Raw genomic sequence first — 20,001 nt, forward strand, 5'->3', positions numbered from 1 at the left:
AAAATAATTGTACAATCTGCTTTATTGCTGGTGATTGTGTCGAAGGTGGGACTAGCTAATTGCATGGATTGTTTTTTTTAGGTCCTTTCAAAGTTGGTAAATCTTAAAGTTGATGTTTGCCCACCCCTACAAAAATTAAAAAGCCAGCAGCTACACATACTGCAGATGCTGACTGTTAATAATAGGACACTTACCCGTCCTGGAGTGCAGCGATGTTGGCACCACACACGATTTTTCCATCAGCTGTCAGGTGCTGCTGCCACCATTGCTGGTAAGGGAACCCGGTAGTGAAACATTACGGGTCCCAACTGAGCATGCATGAGGCACCACTGTGCCACTGTGCTCTTACTGGCCTGGCGGCAGGGAGGGAGTAGTAGGGATCCGCTCCCCTGAAGTGTGCCAAATGTGGCATCGGCGGGGGGGGCGTGGTTAGAGATGAGCGGAAGTTCAACTTTTAGGTGGAACTCTGCTTTCCATGGAGTGTGCTGTTATTGTGTAATCAGATTGTACCGTGTGTGGCATCCTTTGCATCACATACTTGGGTAAGTTCGCACTACCTGCACAGAGAGTAGTTGTTGTTTTTCCCTGCTGGGGGAAAGTGCCTTGCAGTTTTACAATGCAAGGCACTGTCCCTGACACCCCCCCCCCCCCCCCCACCTTTTATTTTGCTCTAAACTTTAATAAAATGTCAGTGACATTCAATTAATTTCTATGCATAGCAGCTCAGCTGCCCTGTATAAACACCCAGGGTTGCACAGACTTGTGAAGCAGCAGCGGTGCAGAAAAAAAATGCAGAGGTGTTGCATTATTTCCACACTACCCTGGTCCACAGGTGACATCTGTGAGGGAGTGTGAACGGGGCCCATGGAAAACCCTTTGTTTTTGGTGTTCCCTTCCTTTTTTTTTTATGCAGAAAAACACAGCTCTACCCTGAAGTGTGACCCCCAAAGTTTGCAGTCTCTTGTTTAAATACATTTGATATGTAATGCTTAAAGAGGAAGTAAACCCTGATGGGTGTTACTTCCTCTTTCATTCCCTGCAAAGGTAAAGCATAATGGACTACTATGCATCACATAGTAGTCCATTATGTGTCACTTACCTGACACAGGAGCCAGCGAAGTCACCGCTGTCCCCTGTAGTTCCGAGCGTCCATCTTCTTTGTGGGTCTCGCTGCTCCGGCGCTGTGAGTCGCCGGAGCAGCGATGACGTCACTCCCGTGCATGCGCACGGGAGCCGAGACTCGCGGCATTGCCGTCATCGACGATGCCCCGCTCAGTGCGCCTGCGGGCAAATATCTCATAAACTGTATAGGTTTGGGAGATATTTCTTGGACCTACAGGTAAAAGTGGTTTGTAAGGGTTTACAACCACTTTAAAGTGGACATTGTCATTTTTTATCTTTCTATTAAATCTTCTGCCCTTGTTTTAACTTTTGATGGTAACTTTTTTTTTTTCTGCCAGTAAATACTTTATACAGCCCACTTCCTGTTTCTTGTCTGGTCATTGGCCTATGCTTATGGCATCATGCACAGCTCTCATTCTTGTGCCAGGAAGGAAGGGGAAATGAGTCATAAGAGGGCCAATTAAAGCTGCAGAGCTGGGGGTGTGTCTGTGTAAATCTGCTTCAGCTGCCCACAGTTGAAATGTTTGTAGCCAGGAGGGTGATTTCTGCCGCATATTTGGTAAGTACAAAATCGCAGTATATATAAAATATGCAAAGTGGTTGGCGGGAAGCTTCAGAATGGCAAAGATGTTTTTATTACAAACTAGTGAGCAGGTTGCAGTTCCTCTTTAAGTGCCAGTTTGTTTTTTAGAAGAGTTCTATCTGTAACGTGCAATTTCAGATGTGACTTGAGTTGTACAGAATTGCATGACAAAGGAAATTTCAGGTTTTCAATGGTGCCCACTCAAATCCATGCACCTTGGCACCGCATTATTTTGGAAAAGGTTCCAGTACTACTTTGGTGTGACTACAGCAGTGTGCAGAACTGAGGAGCTGTAAATATTTACTTACATGTTTGTTTAGTCCGGAAGTTGGAGAATAACCTAGCATTTGAGTACCTGGCTGTTCTGTAAATGTTTGCCAGAGATTTTATGGGATTTGTGGCAACAGTTGTTTCATGTTGAGTCTATGTTGGCAGCCCATGTGACGAAGTTCAAAGCTGATTAGTGAAGGGTGACCAGTAGATATTAATAAGAATAAGCAGTCGGGTGTAAGGATTTCCAGTCACTGGATAGAAGAAATCTTGCAGAATGGGAGGAATGTCTGCAGTCTCTGATGTTTGGCTGTAACATCACATTGCAGCATCCTGGCTATGATGGCTCTCTGCGTATCCAAGCCAGGTTGTTGACATACTGCTTCTATTTCTAATTTTAAGGCAGTGCTAGTTCTTCTGAGTAATGGAGGATGCAAGCCAAGGGTTTCCCACAATGTGTATCATAATGGGCATTATAATACGTGTTACAATAACTTATGTGAATGCACTGCCCTGCATTTGTTTTGGGCAGCGTTTGTACGTGAACTTCTTTTTTTTTTTTTTTTACTAAAAATAAGCCAACCATCCCTAGAACTATATACACACACACAATCAGTAGGGGTTTCCACCATCATTTTAACCACTACATTACAGGGCACTTTCGCCCCCTTCCTTCCCAGCCCAACTTTCAGTTTCAGCGCTCTTGCATCTTCAATGACAATTGCGTTGTCATGCTAGGCTGTACCCAAATGAAATTTTTATCATTTTGTTTGCACAAATAGAGCTTTATTTTGGTGGTATTTATTCACGACTCAATTTTTCATTTATTTTTTGTGATGTAAGCGAAAAAAAGAGCGTAAATTTGGAAAAAAAAACGATTTTCTTCTATTTTAAAAGAAATCCAATAAAATCAAATTTTGTCATTAAATTTGAGCCAAAATGTATTCTGCTACATGTGTCTGGTAAAAAAAAATTCAGTTAAGTGTATAATGGTTTGTGTGATCACGGACATATGTACGCAAATGATCATGTACAGATGTGTGCAGATAATCATTGATGTGTGATTTTAGTGGGACATGTGTTTTTTATTATTTGGGGACACGTGTTTTGGGGGGACGCGTGTTTTTGTACTAGTGATCAGTAAGTAAAAAGCTGTAAAAAACAGCTCATACTCGCTGATCACCAGCCGGCTGCAGCGATCTGCTCTACTTTCCTCATCGACGACTTCCGTGTGAGAAGAGCCGATTGCCTAGCAACTGGCTGTTTGTTTACATCACATGACAGCTGTGATTGGACACGGCCGTCCATGTGATCAGGAGGGCCAATCACCGAGCCCTCCTGCCGATCCGAGATGCGCCATGTCCGGGTGACACGAGAGCATCGGGATTGCGCCGCTGTGCGGGCACGATCCCCCTCCTTCTTAACAACGTTCCTGATCCAGTCAGAAGGGGGAGGTCCCCCCCCCCCCCCCCGGCCATATATATACATTGTCTGGGTGGGAAGTAGTTAAAATCTCAAAACAAAACATCAGCCTCTTGGCTCACTTTTGCCACATGGCCTCAAGCCTAGGTCCTAGGTCTGATCCCACTCGCATGGCTGCTTTGACTCACTGCTTACTCTTTCCTCTCTTTGACACTCTGTCACCATCTGCTAGTTCCAGACATGCACACCACTGGCTTATCTGTTCCAACCACATGGGCCCTTGGGAGGGTGGTGGGGAGCTACTGTCAGGTCCCAGACTATAAGATCCCTTTCGCACTGCGGCGCTTTGGAGGCTCTACAGAGCTAAAAATAGCACCTGCGAAGCTCCCTGAAAGAGCCGCCGCTGTGTCTCCAATGTGAAAGACCCGAGGGCTTTCACACTGGAGCGGTGCGCTGGCAGGATGGTAAAAAGTCCTGCTAGCAGCAGCATCTTTGGAGTGGTGAAGGAGCAGTGTACACAAGGACATTCCATTTTCATAAATTTGTAAGCTTCCAGAATAGCCTGTTTAATCCACTTCGCAATTGTGTTTTTTTTTGAAGCTTGGGACCCCAATTTTTTACCTGCATGTAAAATAAACGGTGCATTTATTTTAGTGCAAGTAGAGGCTTTCCTCAGACACCAGGCCGATTAATTTCAGGGTCTGTATTTCTGGCAACAGAACTGGGCCCTGGGACAGGAGATCCTCCCTCTCGGGCAGCATGAGGTGAGGCTCTTCTGACAGGCCCAGCAGCATTGAGAACCATGGTCTCTTTGGCCAATATGGAACCACCAATATCATTGTGGTTCGTTCCCGAAGAAATTTCCTCAGGACTAGAGTAATCAGTTTGAATGGGGGAAAGGCGTAGCAAGTGCAAAACGTCCAATTTTATGGCAAAGCGTCTATCCCTTTGGCCCCTGCTTCCCTCTCTAGTGAGAAGTATACTGGAATTTGGGTGTTCTGCTGGCGAACAGATCCACCTCTGGGACACCCCACTTCTGCACTGCATCAGCTGAAAGATTTCCCCGTTCAGGGACCATTCTGATTCGCACACTTGGTGTCGAATCAGAAAATCTGCCAGATGGTTGTCCACCCCTTTCAGATGGACTGCCGAGATCGAACCTAGGTTTTTCTCGGCCCAATACAAGATCGTACTTGTTGGCCTGATTAAGGACGGGCATCTCGTTCCTCCTTGTTTTAGATAGACTACTACCATGCTGTCCGAGAGGACCTGTATGTGGTGATCCTTCAGATCTCTGGAAAATGCTTTCAATGCTTCTCAGATCGCCTGCAACTCTATCCAATTAGCCGACCTTTGGGATTGTGCTTTCCTCCAACATCCTTGGGCTATTTTTGACCCCCAAATGGGCCCCCCAGCCCCAAGCACTGGTCTCCTCCAGTGATGCGGACAGACACTGGAGGAGACCACCAAAGACCTTGTACTAGGTTAATCTCTTTTCTCCACCAACATAGGGACTTTCTGGTCTTTGAAGATAGGTGGATAGTCGAGTCTAGGGATTCTTGTGCTCCGTCCCAGCTGCTCAGGATGTTGGCCTGCAGGCACCTGAAGTGGGCCCCTGTCCAAGGAACCGCAGGAATGTTTGCCACCAACAGACCCAGCCCCGACATGGCTGAGAGGAGGCAAATTGCCCGATTGTTTTGCAGAAAGATTGCAATCGTCTTCATCCTTTCTGCTTTCTCTGTGAGGAAGATTTTTTTGTCAGTCTACCAGGAAACCCAGATACTGTATGGCCTGTGTTGGAATCGGGTGTGATTTTTCTTCGTTTATCAACCACCCTAGTCTTTTTAGACAGGACATGGCTACCCTTTGGTCTCCCTGAAGTTGGAGTTTTGAGGGGGCGAAGAATAAAGTCGTGCAAGTATGGTATGACCGCAATTCCTTTCAGCCTCAAGGGAGCCAATGCTTCCGCCAGGACATTTGTAAATATCCTGGGGGAGGATGATAGGCCGAATGGCAATGGCTCTGAACTGGAAGTGTCGGAAGTCTGCCTTCCCCACTGAATCGCTATTCTAAAATATTTTTGAGAGTCCTCGTGAATGGTGATGTGCAGGTAGGCATCCCTCAGATCGAGGGAGGCCATGAAACAACCTGGTGGAAGGCTTGACCTTACTGTAAAAATTGTTGCCATCTGGAATTTTTTTGTATGTTACCCATTCGTTTAGTAACCTCACATTCAAAATTAAGCGGAATTTGCCTGATGGTTTTCTCACTACAAACGCATACGAGTAGAAACCGTGGTTTACTTCCTGTGTTGGCACTGGAACTAGAACCCTCTGGTCTACCAAATCGCCAATTTGTGACAGCAAGGCCGTCGCCTTCTGAGGATCTTTGGGAGGTTTGGTCACACACATCCTCGTAGGCAGAGTGTGCTTGAACTGTATTTGATAACCCTCCCTGATTATCCTCAGGGTAAAAGTATTTGGGGTAATTCTTTCCCACTGTGGGAGGAACTGCCCCAGCCTTACCCCCCCCCCCCCCCCATGGGTACCACATCACTGGGACTTAGTGGTTTTCTTAGAAGAGGAAAACAGATTGCCTTTCTGTTTTCCCCCTGTCCGCTGTTTCTTAGGAGCTGACCCCTTAGCGGTCTGTCCTTGCGACTGTCCCTGTCTTTGGGGACAAAAAAAGCATTTTCCCGGTGCCTTTTTAGTTTTAACAGGGAAGGCCTCCATTGTCCACAGTGCGTTCCTGAACCATTTATAGATCCTGCCCAAACAGAAGGTCTCCTTCAAAGGGGATACCACATAACCTCACCTTTTTGACGCTGGATCCCCTGACCAGGATTTTAACCATAGTGCCTTGTGAGATGATTTCACAAGAGCAGCAGTCCTTGCTGAAATCTTGACCGACTCTGCAAAAGCATCTGCCATATAACCTGCTGCTTTGTGCAGCATAGGAAGGGAATCCAAGATTTCCTTCCTAGAGGTCCCACTTTCTAAATGCCCTTGCAATTGTTCCAGCCAGATCTCCAGGTTGTGAGCCACTGTTTTTGGGGCCATAGCAGGCTTTAAATTGGTCATGGCGACTTCCCGTGACCTTTTTAACAGCACCTCCATACTTTTGTCCATGGGCTCCTTAAGGGCACCCATGTCCTCAAAGGCGAGGTCTGTTTATTTTGCGCACCGGGGGAAAGCTGCTTTTACCTTGGGTACTTTGTTCCAGTCACAGGTGGGATCCTCACTGAAGGGAAATCTCCTCTTCATACTTTTAGGAAACAAAAATTTGTTCTCTGGTTCCACCCGCTCTTTTTTTCTTCTTTATTAACAAAAAAAAAAAAAGAGTTCACCAGTGCCCTGTGAACCGGGAAAACCCTGGCTGAATCTTTCAGGGTTTGATGCATCCAGTCATGTAAGGACAGAGACCTGCTCTTCTTTAACCACTTAAGGACCACCGTATAGCCATTGTACGTCATTACAATGACACAGGCAGGCACAAGCACGTAACTGTACGTGCCTGCCTTCCAGCGGGTGGGGGGGTCCGATCGGACCACCTCCCGCTGGATTCGGCGGTCCCGTTTGCTGCCGGAGCGATCCGTGATGAGGGGATGGCCGTTGGTTTCTGGCCATCCCCTCTCGATCGCTCCTGGCCAGTGACTAACTCCCTCCCCTGTGAAAATGTAAACACAGGAGGAGGAAGTGATGTCGCACTCCTCGTGGCGGTCTTTTTGACCGGACAGCGCTGAGTGAAGACATACAAGTGCACCAACAGTCCACTGACACATAGGTACACATAGGCACACATTTCACCCCAGTCACCCCCGATCACCCCCCCGCCCCTCCCCAGTCACAGTGTCACTAATGCAGTGTTCATTTATTTATTGATCACTACATTTAGTGTCAGTTGTGACTGTAAAAAGTGTCAGGGCAGCTAGTGTTAGGCCCCTTTAGGTCCAGGGTAGCCCCCTACCCCCCCCAATAAAGGTTTAACCCTTTCACCCCCTTTTACCAGTGTCACTAAGCGATCGTTTTTCTGATCGCTGCAATAGTGTCACTGGTCCCGCTAGGAAGCTAGTTTTTTTTTTTTTTTTTTAGGTTCAACGCCAGGTTTTTATAGCGTTAGGTACTCCGATATATAACCTAATAAAGGTTTTAACCCCTTGATTACCCCTAGAGTTAACCCTTTCACCAGCGATCGCTGCATAAGTGTCACTGGTAACGCTGGTTAGCCAGTTATTTAGTTATTTAGGTTCCCCGTCAGGTTTTTATAAAGCTTCAGGTACCCCCATATAAATACCCAATAAAGGTTTTAACCCCCTGATTGCCCTTAGTTAACCCTTTCACCAGTGATCACTGTATAAGTGTTACGGGTGACGCTAGTTAGGTAGTTCGCTTTTTATAGCATCAGGGCACCCGCCATTTATTACCTAATAAAGGTTTAACCCCCTGATCACCCGGCGGGTGATATAAATTTGGTTTTAGGGTCAGAAAGGGTCTGCGTCACCCCAGGCAGTGCTAGGTTAGTGCCAGTACCGCTAACACCCACACGCAAAGCATACACCTCCCTTAGTGGTATAGTATCCGAACAGATCAATATCTGATCTGATCTATACTAGCGTGCCCAGCAATTTAGGGTTCTAAAAAAAATGCATTGTTAGCAGGATCAATCCAGATACCTGCTAGCACCTGCGTTTTGCCCCTCTGCCCAGCCCAGCCCACCCCACCCAAGTGCAGTATCGATCGATCACTGTCACTTACAAAACACAACACACATAACTGCAGCGTTCGCAGAGTCAGGCTTGATTCCTGCGATCGCTAACAGTTTTTTTTTGTAGCGTTTTATACAGTCGCTGACAGGCTAGGTGCTTTTTTACCTGTGAGTCTCACTACTGTACCCCTAAATTTAGAGCCCAAAATGGCAAAGCGAAGGTACACTAGTGAAGAGGCATACACGTTTCTGAGCATGACAGATAGTGAAGAGGAAGACACTGATCTGTCAGATTCAGGCGCAGAATACGAACCTGTAGAGGACAGCGCCTCCATGTCAGATAGCTCTGATGACGAAAAAGAGGTCCCTGCTAACGTCAGGCGTACCCGACCCCGATCTTCTGATGTTGTTGAGGTGCAGGAACCGCAAGTCCCTCGTATGGAGTATAGAGCCAGTACTAGCGCCGCTCATCCTTTTTGGTGAACTGGCAAGCACCAGCGGCCTAGTACACCCTGGACGTACATCCAGCACTGCAGTATCACGTGCTGACGTGGCGAGTCCCATAAGTGCAGTTCAAGCTGGCGAGATGGCAAGCACAAGTAGTGTCCCGCTGCCACCAAGAAGACAAAGGCAGGCCCGTCGTTCCCATAGTGCCCTTCCTGCAGAATTCGCCAATCCTGATTGGTTGCCCACCACTTCTGCAGCACCAGTACTTTCCCCATTCACTGCCCAACCCGGTATTCAGGTGGATACAGATGATTTTACGCCACTCGATTTTTATTCTCTGTATTTCACGGAAGATCTCTATAGATCTATTGTGGACCAAACCAATTTATATGCTGGTCAACACATCGCCGCTAATCCCCAGTTGCCGTCAGAGATTGGAAACCAGTTACAGTTTCCGAATTTAAGACCTTTCTGGGCCTTTCCCTCAACATGGGCACACATAAATTCATGACGTTGCGGGCTTATTGGTCCACGCATCCGACTAACCACATGCCCGTGTTCTCTAACTCCATGTCCAGGAAACAATACGAGCAGATCTTGCGGTTCATGCACTTCAGTGACAATGAACTTTGTCGTCCACGTGGAGACCCTGAATACGATCGGCTCTACAAAATTCGGCCCCTCATAAACCACTTCAACCAACGTTTTGCAGACTTGTTTACTCCCCAAAAAGTTGTCTGCGTTGATGAGTCCCTGGTTAAGTTTACTGGTCGCTTGTCATTCAAACAATACATTCCCAACAAGCGTACCAGATACGGGGTCAAGCTCTATAAGTGCTGTGACAGGGCCACAGGCTATGCATGGAGCTTTATGGTTTATGAGGGTAAAGATAGTTACGTAGAGCCGGAGAATTGCCCTGACTACATAGGAAGCGCTGGCAAGATAGTGTGGAAATTGGTGTCACCCTTATTCGGAAAGGGGTACCACTTGTACGTGGACAATTATTACACCAGCGTGCCACTGTTTAGTCACTTGTTTGATAATCAGATTGGAGCATGTGGCACCGTGCGACCTAATCGCCGGGGCTTTCCCCAGCGGCTTGTAGATTCCTGTCTTAGGCTGGGGGAGAGAGCCTGCTATCGGTGTAATAATTTGCTCGCTATGAAGTGGAGGGATAATAAGAATGTTTTCGTTCTTACCTCCCTTCATGCAGACACGACGGTCCAAATTTCTACGGCGACTGGTATTGTGGAGAAACCCCTCTGTGTCCATGAATGAACAAAAATATGGGAGGGGTGGACCTCAATGACCAGTTGTTGGCGCCGTATCTAGCTTCCCGTAAGGCCAGACGCTGGTACAAAAAAGTGTCTGCTTACTTATTTCAATTGGCTTTGCTGAATGCTTTTGTGCTATACAAAACTTCAGGCGGGACTTTAACCTTTCTTTTCTTCCAAAGAGAGGTTGTCACAGAGCTTCTGTATCCAGACGGTTCTGCACCTCACCATTCCCAACCAAATGCAGTAAGCCGGCTGCATGAGGCACTATTCTTATGTCCTCCCAAGTACCCCTACCCAACGAGCCCCCCAAAAAAGATGTCGTGTCTGTGTACCAAGTGCGGATTTAGGCGTGACACCCGTTGTTGTTGTCCACGCTGTCCTGGCAATCCTGGTCTTTGCCTTGGTGAGTGTTTTGAACGCTACCACACACTAGTGAAGTATTAGCGTAGGGTACAGCATTTCACAGGCTAGGCACACTAACACAGGGTCTCCCAAGATGCCATCGCATTTTGAGAGACCCGAACCGTTACAGTTGTTACAGTTTACAGTTCAAAAAAGTGTATAAAAAATAAAAAAAACATGTCGAGGTCTATAAGACCCCACATCTCTCCTCTAGGCAAGAAAGGCTGAGATAAAAAAAAAGGGGAAAAAAAAAAAACCTGATCTCGGCCCTTCCTGCTGATTACACAACAGTATTTACAACTGCCAGGCTGAGCGTGATGTCATAACATCATGCCCAGGCCTCCAAAGATGGGGATTGCCGGGGACCATCTGGTCACCAGAAATCTCTGACAAACTTCTGGCGCTGACTTTGTTTGCTAGAAAATTACTCAGAACCCCCAAACATTATATATATATATGTATGTATGTATGTATGTATGTATGTATCAGACACCCTAGGGAATAAAATGGCGGTCATTGCAACTTTTTATCTCGCACAGTATTTGCGCAACAATTTTTCAAACTCATTTTTTAAGGAAAAAAGTTTTATGATTTAAAAAAACAAAACCGTAAAGTTAGCCCAATTTTTTTGTATAATGTGAAAGATATTACGCCAAGTAAATAGATACCTAACATGTCATGCTTTAAAATTGCGCACACTCATGGAATGATGCTAAACTTCAGTACTTAAAAATCCTCATAGACAACGCTTTACATTTTTTTTTACTGGTTACATATTGAGAGTTACAGAGGAGGTCTAGAGCTATAATTGTTGCTTGCGCTCTAACGCACGTGGCGATACCCCACGTGTCGTTTGAATGGCGTTTTACATACGTGGGTGGGACTAACGTGTGCGTTCACTTCTGAGCACAAGCTACTGGGGACAGGGGCGTTTTAAAAATTGATATTTATTTATTTTTTACAACTTTTTTTTTTTATCACTTTTATTCCTATTACAAGGAATGTAAACATCCCTTGTAATAAGAATCTATGTGACAGGTCCTCTTTATGGAGAGAGATGGGGTCAGTAAGACCCCACATCTCTCCTCCAGGCTGGAAAGCATGAGATCATGAAAATTTCACAGATCGCGGCTTTTACTTCCGGGAACCCGGGCGTGATGTCATAACATCGCGCTCGGGCCTCCGACGGTCATAGAGATGACTGGTGACCATCTGGTCACTGGAAATCTCTATCGTCCTCATCCGGCGCCGCCCGGTTCTTTCTCCGGGTCTCTGATGGCAGGGGAGAGCCCGGAAAACCCCCGAATGGTGACGGGAGGGGGGATGTCCCCTCTCGTCGCCTATAAGAACGATCAAGCAGCGAAACTGCTGCTATGATCGTTCGTATGGTGCACAGAATCTCTGGCTGAAAAAAAAGGATATCTGAATGATGCCTGTGGCTGCTAGCATCATTCAGATATTCCCACTGAAAGCCCAGAACCTCATATGACAGCCGTGGGCGGGAAGTGGTTAAAAGCTCCCACATCTATCATATGTCTTACCTTTTGTTGCAATATTAAAGCGGTAGTAAACCCGCTAATTTTTTTTTTTTAACCACCTGCAAAGCAAAAGGCATAATGAGCTAGTCCGACATTTGGCCCGTTTCTTCCGGGTATCGCGGCTCCGGCGCTGTGAGTGGCCGGAGCCGCGATATCGTCACTCCCGTGCATGCGCGCAGGAGATTACATCCCGGCCGTGTCCGGCCACTGCCGGACTTTCAGCCGAGAATCCCCTTGTGCGCATGCGCCGCTGCAGTCAGCGGCGCATACCGAGGGGAATATCTCCTAAACCGTACAGGTTTAGGAGATTTTTTTTACCTACAGTTAAGCCGCCTTCTAGGCTTTCCTGTAGGTAAAAGTTAAAAAAAATTAGTATACAAACACTTTAAGTTGAACCTATCTGGCTGTAGTACCTCCCAGCATACTATACTATAGTCACTTGCAAGGGAGATCATGCAGTAGGAGCATCAACAACTGGTCACCAGGGAAAAAAATGGAGACCTCAGAGGGCGCACCCTACCACGCACCCTCTCCTGCCCATGACTGCACTGAACCCTGGGTAGCTGTTCTGTATCTCCCTTGTCCCTGTCTGGCACTCTGACCTGTGTGTGCTACTGGGAGATAAGCTATCGCTTCTAAATGCAGAAGCTGGACTTCAGTGTTACCAAGTAATAGTGGTGAGCAGGGAGCCGAAGACCTGAGTCAGAGGTGGTGGAACAGAGTTCCCCCTAGTTCCTGCTGAAAAAAAAGCCCTGTGTATATCTTACACAAAGCTGATATCACGACAAATTCAGGCGATCACACCAGTTGCCTTTAAAAATTATTTCATGACTGCATAATGCATTGATTTGAGTGTTTTTTTTTTTGTTTTGTTTTTTATTAATCTGCTGGGCGTAATAGCTTTTGAGATAATCTGAAAAGTAGCATGTTTACCCTAGATATCTTTCATGAACACTGCTTTATAATCCGGTGACATTAAAAAACATCCATCTACACACCCCACCTTTTTGTGAGAGCTCTGTTGGGTCCATGCTTAATAGTGCAGCGGTTACATTTTCTTGAAGATTTTCCATTATTTCTTCCACCCCGTTGCCTGATGTTTGTTGCTCTGTCTGCATCATTACGTAATTGGCCCCTGTAAGCGGTCAGACTTCCTTGTGTGCAGGTTCCTCTGTCGGTTTGGATTTTCTCTGATTCAGTGAACTTGTGTGCTTGTCTGCAATTGCAATCTTCAAGCCAAGCACTCCCTCTCTCGTCAAGTACCCGTCTGTACATGTCTGTTCTTGGTGAGCTGTTTGGTAGCTGCCCAGCTAGCTTAACATGATTTGGTTGGAACAGTTAGGTTTTCCGAACATACTAATGATTGAAAATAATGTCCTACTTAAAGCATCTGTAAACCTTATTGCACCGTAGCAGTGCTGGGATGCACTGGCTGCTTTGGTTTCCTCTTTTCAGGCTTTGTGCCCTTTGTTTTCACCATGTAATTCTGCAAATAACACTTTTTTGTCCCTTCATGGCTGCACACTTTTTTTTTTCTTTTTTTCTTATATTGTAGCTATTGAGGGAGCCATGGTTTTTACACAGGTTGAACATCAAACATATCCTGTATTTCTTTATCTCCTTTTATTTGGTAAATTATTTTATGCAAGAAGGGTAAGGCTCGGTTCACACAGGGGGCGATGCGAGGCGACACGACTTGCCGCGACCTCAGCGGCGACTTGCAAATGACTTCTGTATAGAAGTCGATGCAAGTCGCCCCGAGGTCGCCCAAAAGTAGTACAGGAACCTTTTTTCTAAGTCGGAGCGACTCGAGTCGCTCCTCTTAGAACGGTTCCGTAGTACAGAACGGGGGCGACTTGTCAGGTCGCGGCACGGCAAGTCGTGTCGCCTCGTGTCGCCCCTGTCGTGTCGCCTCGTGTCGCCCCCTGTGTGAACCGAGCCTAAGGGTGTTTTTCACTTTCTTTTCAGCTCATAGAGAGCGACCAGGACACCATTTCTGGTAAGGTCGTCGTGTACGATCTGTAGTTGCTGAAATGTTTTTGATGCTGAAATAAAAATGCGGACACCACACATGTACTGGTCAGCTGCAATATATAATTCGATTTTGTATTAGATATTCTTTAGGATCTCAAACCCTTGTCAAATATAACCAGTACTAATGGTTTTAAATGTCTAGTCATTTTATATACAGCTTCATCTCAAATTTTAGAATATCATCAAAAAGTTCATTTATTTTAGTAATTAAATTCAAAAAGTGAAACTCCATATATTTTATAAAAAATTAGAAAAGCAGTGCTAAATAATCCCAATTGAAGCATGCAAAATCAATTCCATATGTGAGGATGATATACGAAGATCCCTCTCACAGCGACACCACAGTGATTCACGTCATATAAGTGAAGCGCCACCTTAAGAAAAACTTGCTTACCAGAAAGCAAGTAAACCAGGCATGTGGCTATAGCCCAGCCAAGGCCTTGTGCGAGCACAGATGGTTGTATGGAGAATTGGCCACAGAATGTGGAGTCCGGTCTCGTCCCATTCCGTAAAGGACCCAGAAAAACTTGCCATAGTGTAATGCTGTCTGCCCTTAAGTATAAAAATCAACGCACTTGCATAGATTTGTTTAAAACTCGCGTAAATAAAAAAGCCAGCCGGCTTCATCCTCAGATGTGGAATTGAAATATTTATTCTGAACATTCAAGGATTTTGCTTACTTCAATTGGAACTATTTAGCACAGCTTTTCTATTTTTTTTTTTTTTTTTTTTTTTTTTTATTTGTGTTGTGTATCCCACATTAAAGAGGAGTGCCACCTTTAAACAAAAAATATTAAGGGCCGGTTCACACTGCAGGCGATAGGAGGCGACACCGACTTGCTCGCCGCGACCTGCCGCGACCTCAGCGGCAACTTGCAGATTACTTCTGTATAGAAGTCAATGCAAGTCGCCCCGAGGTCGCCCGAAAGTAGTACAGGAACCTTTTTTCTGAGTCGGAGCGACTCGAGTCGCTCCTCTCAGAACGGTTCCATTGTACAGAATGGGGGCGACTTGTAAGATAGCGGCGAGGCGAGTCGTGTCGCCTCATCGCCCGCAGTGTGAACCGGCCCTTAGTCAGCAGCTACAAATACTGCAGCTGCTGACTTTTAATAAATGGACACTTACCTGTCCCAGGGTCCAGCGATGTTGACAACAGATGAAGAGCAATCGCTCCTCTCTCTGCTGCCCCCAACGCCATCCTCTGTCAGGGAATCTGGAAGTGAAGCGTTGATGCTTCACTGCCCTGTTCCCTACTGCGCATGCGCAAGTCGCGATGTGCTTCTTTACTGGTCCCCGTTGTGTCCTGGGAACTGTTTCCCAGAACACAACCGGGGGGCGCGCGCGTCATCTGTGGCTAGCTATTCCCAGAAGTGGGTGCAGATACCTGGATTATACAGGTATCTACACCCCCCTCCCCCCTGAAAGGTGCCAATTGTGGCACCTGAGGGGGGGAGGATTTCTGATGAGCCGAACTTCCACTTTAGGTTGGAGGTCCGCTTTAAGTTGCTGCTTTTTATTTATGTAACTTGAAATTTTGGTACATTAGTGCAATAGTAGCCCTATATATTTTAAGATGCGTTACACAGTGATATATTTCAAGCCTTTTTTTTTTTTTTTTTCATTCATTGACTGACACAGCATCTTCATCTTGACCTTAGGGTTATATTGCCCCTTTAGGAGAGGACTAGGCAGAACATGTTAAAAACGACAGAACTGCACAGTACTACCCAGGGGACAGTCCTACTGGCTATAACCCCTCACACTGCATCCAGCAGCTCAAGTTTTTTTTTTTTTTTTTTTTTTTTCTAGTGTAGAAGGTGGGTCCTGGAATTTTTTTTTTCTTTTTTTTTTTTTCTGCGTTTTTGATTCCTGTGATCTACAATCAACAGCCAGGCTGGGTGACAGGCTGGATAATATAGATCCTGGTAGTCTCCCCAGCCTGACCTTCGAGCGTGAGCAGACCTTAGCTACGTGCTGGGTCAGCCACAACATCCGCCGTCTGATCCAGGGGCAGCCGGTAAGCTATATGCTCCGGGGCACACGTATGACCGGGCTACTGCTGTCCGTGTCAGTGTGCCGTGGCCAACAGCCACCCCGTACTGCTCGAGTGATGGGTCTATCCGTGGAATGTGTAGAAACAGAACGAAACTCTGGATAGCCGCACTCCGGATTGTGTAAAAATTAGATGCTTTTATTTCTTCAAGTGCAAAACTCCATTGAACAAAACATCACAGCAAAAAGGAACAAAAAATGATTTTTGGACAAAGTTTCTGACGCGTTTCACGCTACAAACAGCGCTTACTCATAGCTCATTTCGTTCTGTTTCTACACGTTTCTACACATTTGGCTTATGCAATCAGCCTGCACCTGGAACCCCTATCTACTTGGAGAGTTAGCAGCCTGTCAGTGGTTTTGACTTGGAGCGGTGAAATCTCTGTTTTGTCGACTTTCTGGATTTTTTTGCATGTTCTATCTGTGGAATGCGTCCAGCAGTCCCTACAGGAGGGGTAAGTATGATTCTACCTGTCTCGGCAGAATGGAGCAGCTGGCCATTCCCTGGGAGGACGACTAGGGGGGGGTCTCTCTCTCCCTTTCTTCTGTCCCTGTCCCTTGCCTTCTCTCCATGCTATGGGCCGCTGTGTGACTGTGCACATGGGAGTGCAGAGCACATACCTGCCGCGGGTCCTGGGGGGGGCTGCGCTGGGTGTTGGGGGTCTGCTCGTCATCTTCTGTTTCTGAGCCATGGAGGGGTTTTGGCTGTGTATGCCATGTGGTGAGGCCGCCGTGCTGCCATTTTCCCGTAGCCACAGCCAGTTTCTTCCTTTCGGACATTTTCTGGAGGTCCGGCGGCCATTTTCCCGGCACCCTCAGATGTTTCTTGCTGAGGCGGCTGGCGGCCATTTTCTAGTAACCTCAGCTTGTTTTGCCTCTGGCGATGGGTGCTTGTTTCCTTCTAGAACAGCGCACCTTTTTACACAGAACACCCCGTGGCTGACACAGGGGAGAGCAGACAGCAACAGCACAGCGCGGTACCTGTGTCAGGGTGGTGAGTCTTGCAGGGGGCCCCTCAGTCTGTGGCAGCTAGGAGGGTGTACATTTTTGTGTGACTTGCCTTAAGTCCCTAAGTGGTGACATGCCCATGAACGCTCTGTCAGTGGTCCTGAAGGCCTTTGTTGCCAGGGTGGAGGCGTCATGCGGGCACAGGGGGGGGGGGGTAAAAATGGCCCCTCCCCCCACATCTTCTGGGGAAAGCTCTGATTCAGATTCTGGTCCTGCTTGTGGCAGGTGGCCCCTGTTCTGACATAGGATGCGGACCAGGACCATTCGGACAGTGAGAATGACTTGGTGTCTGGGTCAGAGCAGGAAAAAGCACTCACAGTGGTGCGGGATACCCAAAAAATGGAGGATACGGCGGGGACATCTACAGAGGTGCCGGTCCCTTTTGGGTCCCACAAGCCGGCCTGCACGGCTAAGGTGTTTCCTTACCCAACTTATTTTGATAAGTTTATTTACAAGGAGTGGGGAAGACCGCAGCGGGCCTTTTCAGTCCCGACACGCATGGCGGTGCCTTACCCCTTTTGAGGAGAGTTTCCTGAAGAAGTAGACATCTCTGATTGTTGACCCCCCCGGTATCCAGGTTAAATAAGGTAACCACGATTCCGGTGGAAGGGACCCCTGTTTTCAAGGACCCTGTCGACAGGAGGGCCGAGGCGGTCGCCGCTCCATATTTACGGGGGTTGGGTTAGCATTGCGGCCAGTGTTGGCCACGGCCCTCGTGTCACAGATGCTTACTGAATGTGCTAAATTGTTGCTCTCTAGAGCCTCAGTATCAGCAGTAGTGCTACATTGCCTGATTTGGCTGAAATGATGGTCTGCGGACCAGGCATCTAAGAAAGCACTGGCAGATTTGCCCTTCCAGGGAGAGAGAGGCTATTTGGAGCCTCGCTGGATGACATTATTAATAATGTTTTTAGAAAGTTAAGCTACGCCGTAGGCAAGGACCCTCCTTTTCCACTCAGAAGCGGATTTTTCATCTGTCCGGGTCGGGAGGTAAGCGTTCCCAGTCTGACAAGGTGCCCGCTGAGGGATAAAAGCATCCCTGGTTTCCCAAGCTGAACAAGCCTGTGAGCAAATCTGTTACCGCATGAAGGTTTGCCCCTGCCCGACTCTCGTGGGGGGTTGCCTTCAGGAGTTTGAAGCTTGGTGGACCTCCCTACTTTCCGACCAGTGGGTCTGCCAACTGGTTTCATCAGGATACAAGATAGTTTCTTTCTTGTCCGCCAAACAGATTTTTATTTTTTTTCCCTCCAGCCTTTATCATCTTCTGGCTCGTCTGGAGGCTCTGTTCGGGGCAGTACAGGACCTGCTGCTGTGTGTGGTGGATAGTGCCTGTACCGACACCGGAAAGGTTTCAGGGATTCTACTCCAATCTGTTTGTAGTCCCAAAGAAGGAAGGGGTGCATCCGGTCCTGGATCTCAAGGCCCTCAACAGCTTTGTGAAAGTACAAAAGTTCAGGATGGAATCGGTTCAATCAGTGGTCGCACTCCATCAGGGGGATTTTCTGGCATCCCTGGACATCAAGGACACATACTTGTCTGTCCCCATATGCATCAAGCATCAGAGGTTTCTGCGATTTGTCGGGGATGAGCACTATCAATTTGTAGCTCTCCCTTTTGGCCTGGCGTCGGCACCGAGGGTCTTCACCAAGGTGCTTGCCCCAATTCTGGCTTTGCTAAGGCAGCGAGGGATAACAATCGTGTGTTAATTGGATGACCACCTTCTGAGAGCAGCTTCCGCCTTAGAATTAAGGGAGGATGTTGCAATCACCATGCAAACTCTTCGGGAGTTTGCTAAGTTACTGAACCTCCAGAAGTTGGTGTTGGTGCTGACTCCATGCCTGGAGTACCTGGGCTTGCTTCTGGACTCCTCAGATGCGAGAGTCTTTCTCCCTTCGGACAAGCTGCAGACTCTTCAAGCTGTGATGACATTTTTTGGTGTCCCGCAGGTTTCTCATTGCTGCATTCTTGCATGCAAGTCCTGGGTCTCGTGGTAGCCACTTTTGAGGCGGTACCGTATGCTCAATTCCACACTTGAGTCTTGCAAAAGGAGATCCTGTCCAAATGAGACAAATCTCCGTTGTCCCTGGATTATCAAATACGGGTGAGCCAGCTAGTCTGGGATTCCCTGCTCTGGTGGCTGAGGTCTCCGGTCCTTCAGTCCGGGAAGCCGTTCCTTCCTCTTCATTGGACGGTGATCACAACGGATTCCAGCCTGACTGGTTGGGGGGGGGGGAGTTTGGGGCGTACAGTCGGCCCAGGGTCGCTGGACGCAGGAAGGGTCCCGCCTGTTGATCAATGTGCTGGAACTTTGGGCGATCAGGCTGTGCCCCTCTCCACATAGTCACAGGGGCTGCAGGGGGGTCCGGTCAGGATCCAGTCTGACAACGCCACGGCGGTGGCGTGTTTCAATCATCAGGGCTGAACAAGGAGCTCGGCTGCAGCACTGGAGGTCACTCACATCCTGTGGTGGGCAGAGCGGCGTGTGCTGGTTCTGTCAGCCGTGTACATTCCAGGCGTAGAAAACTGGCAAGTCCGATGTTGGATCAAGGGGAATGATCGCTGCATCTGGATGTATTTCGGCTCCTTTGCCTAAGGTGGGGCATGCCAGATGTGGATCTCCAGCCCTTTTGACTCAATTGGAAGGTAGAGGTTTGTGGAAAGGTCAAAAGATCCCTGGGCGGACGCAGCAGACGCATTGGTGGCTTCATGCAGGCATTATTGGCTGATTTATGCCCCCCCCCCCCCCCACTCAAACTTTTACCCGCCTGCAGCCTTCCTTTCTTCCAAAGGTTGTTTTGGCCTTTGAGGACATTGTGCTTCCGTCCTTACGTCCTCGGCCATCACACCCCAAAGAGGTTGCTTTGCATTCCTTGGACATGGGTCGGGCTCTGCGGATGTATCTATCTGCTACAGCTCCTTTCTGGAGGTCGGACCCACTGTTTGTATCGGTGGCTGGACCGAAGAGGGGCCTGGCGGCCTCGTCTGCCACCATTTCTCAGCTGATCAGAAGCTAGTAGTTCAGGCTTATGCCATAAGGGCATATTCTACCAGGGCAATCGGTGCCTCTTGGGCTTTCCGACATCAAGTGTCCGTTTCCCAGGTGTGTAAGGTGGTCATCTGGTCGTCCGTTCACACTTGCACT

General features: G+C 47.6%; 1 protein-coding gene across 3 annotated transcripts in view; it reads left to right on the plus strand.

Moving 5' to 3' along the window:
• FMN1 (formin 1) overlaps positions 1-20,001 on the plus strand; it is a 549,096-nt gene that overhangs the window by 103,569 nt on the left and 425,526 nt on the right. The window lies entirely within an intron of this gene.

Source organism: Lithobates pipiens, unplaced genomic scaffold (assembly GCF_037356315.1).
Source record: "Lithobates pipiens isolate NorthernLeopardFrog02 unplaced genomic scaffold, aLitPip1_a1.2 Scaffold_30, whole genome shotgun sequence".
Classification (NCBI taxonomy): domain Eukaryota; kingdom Metazoa; phylum Chordata; class Amphibia; order Anura; family Ranidae; genus Lithobates; species Lithobates pipiens.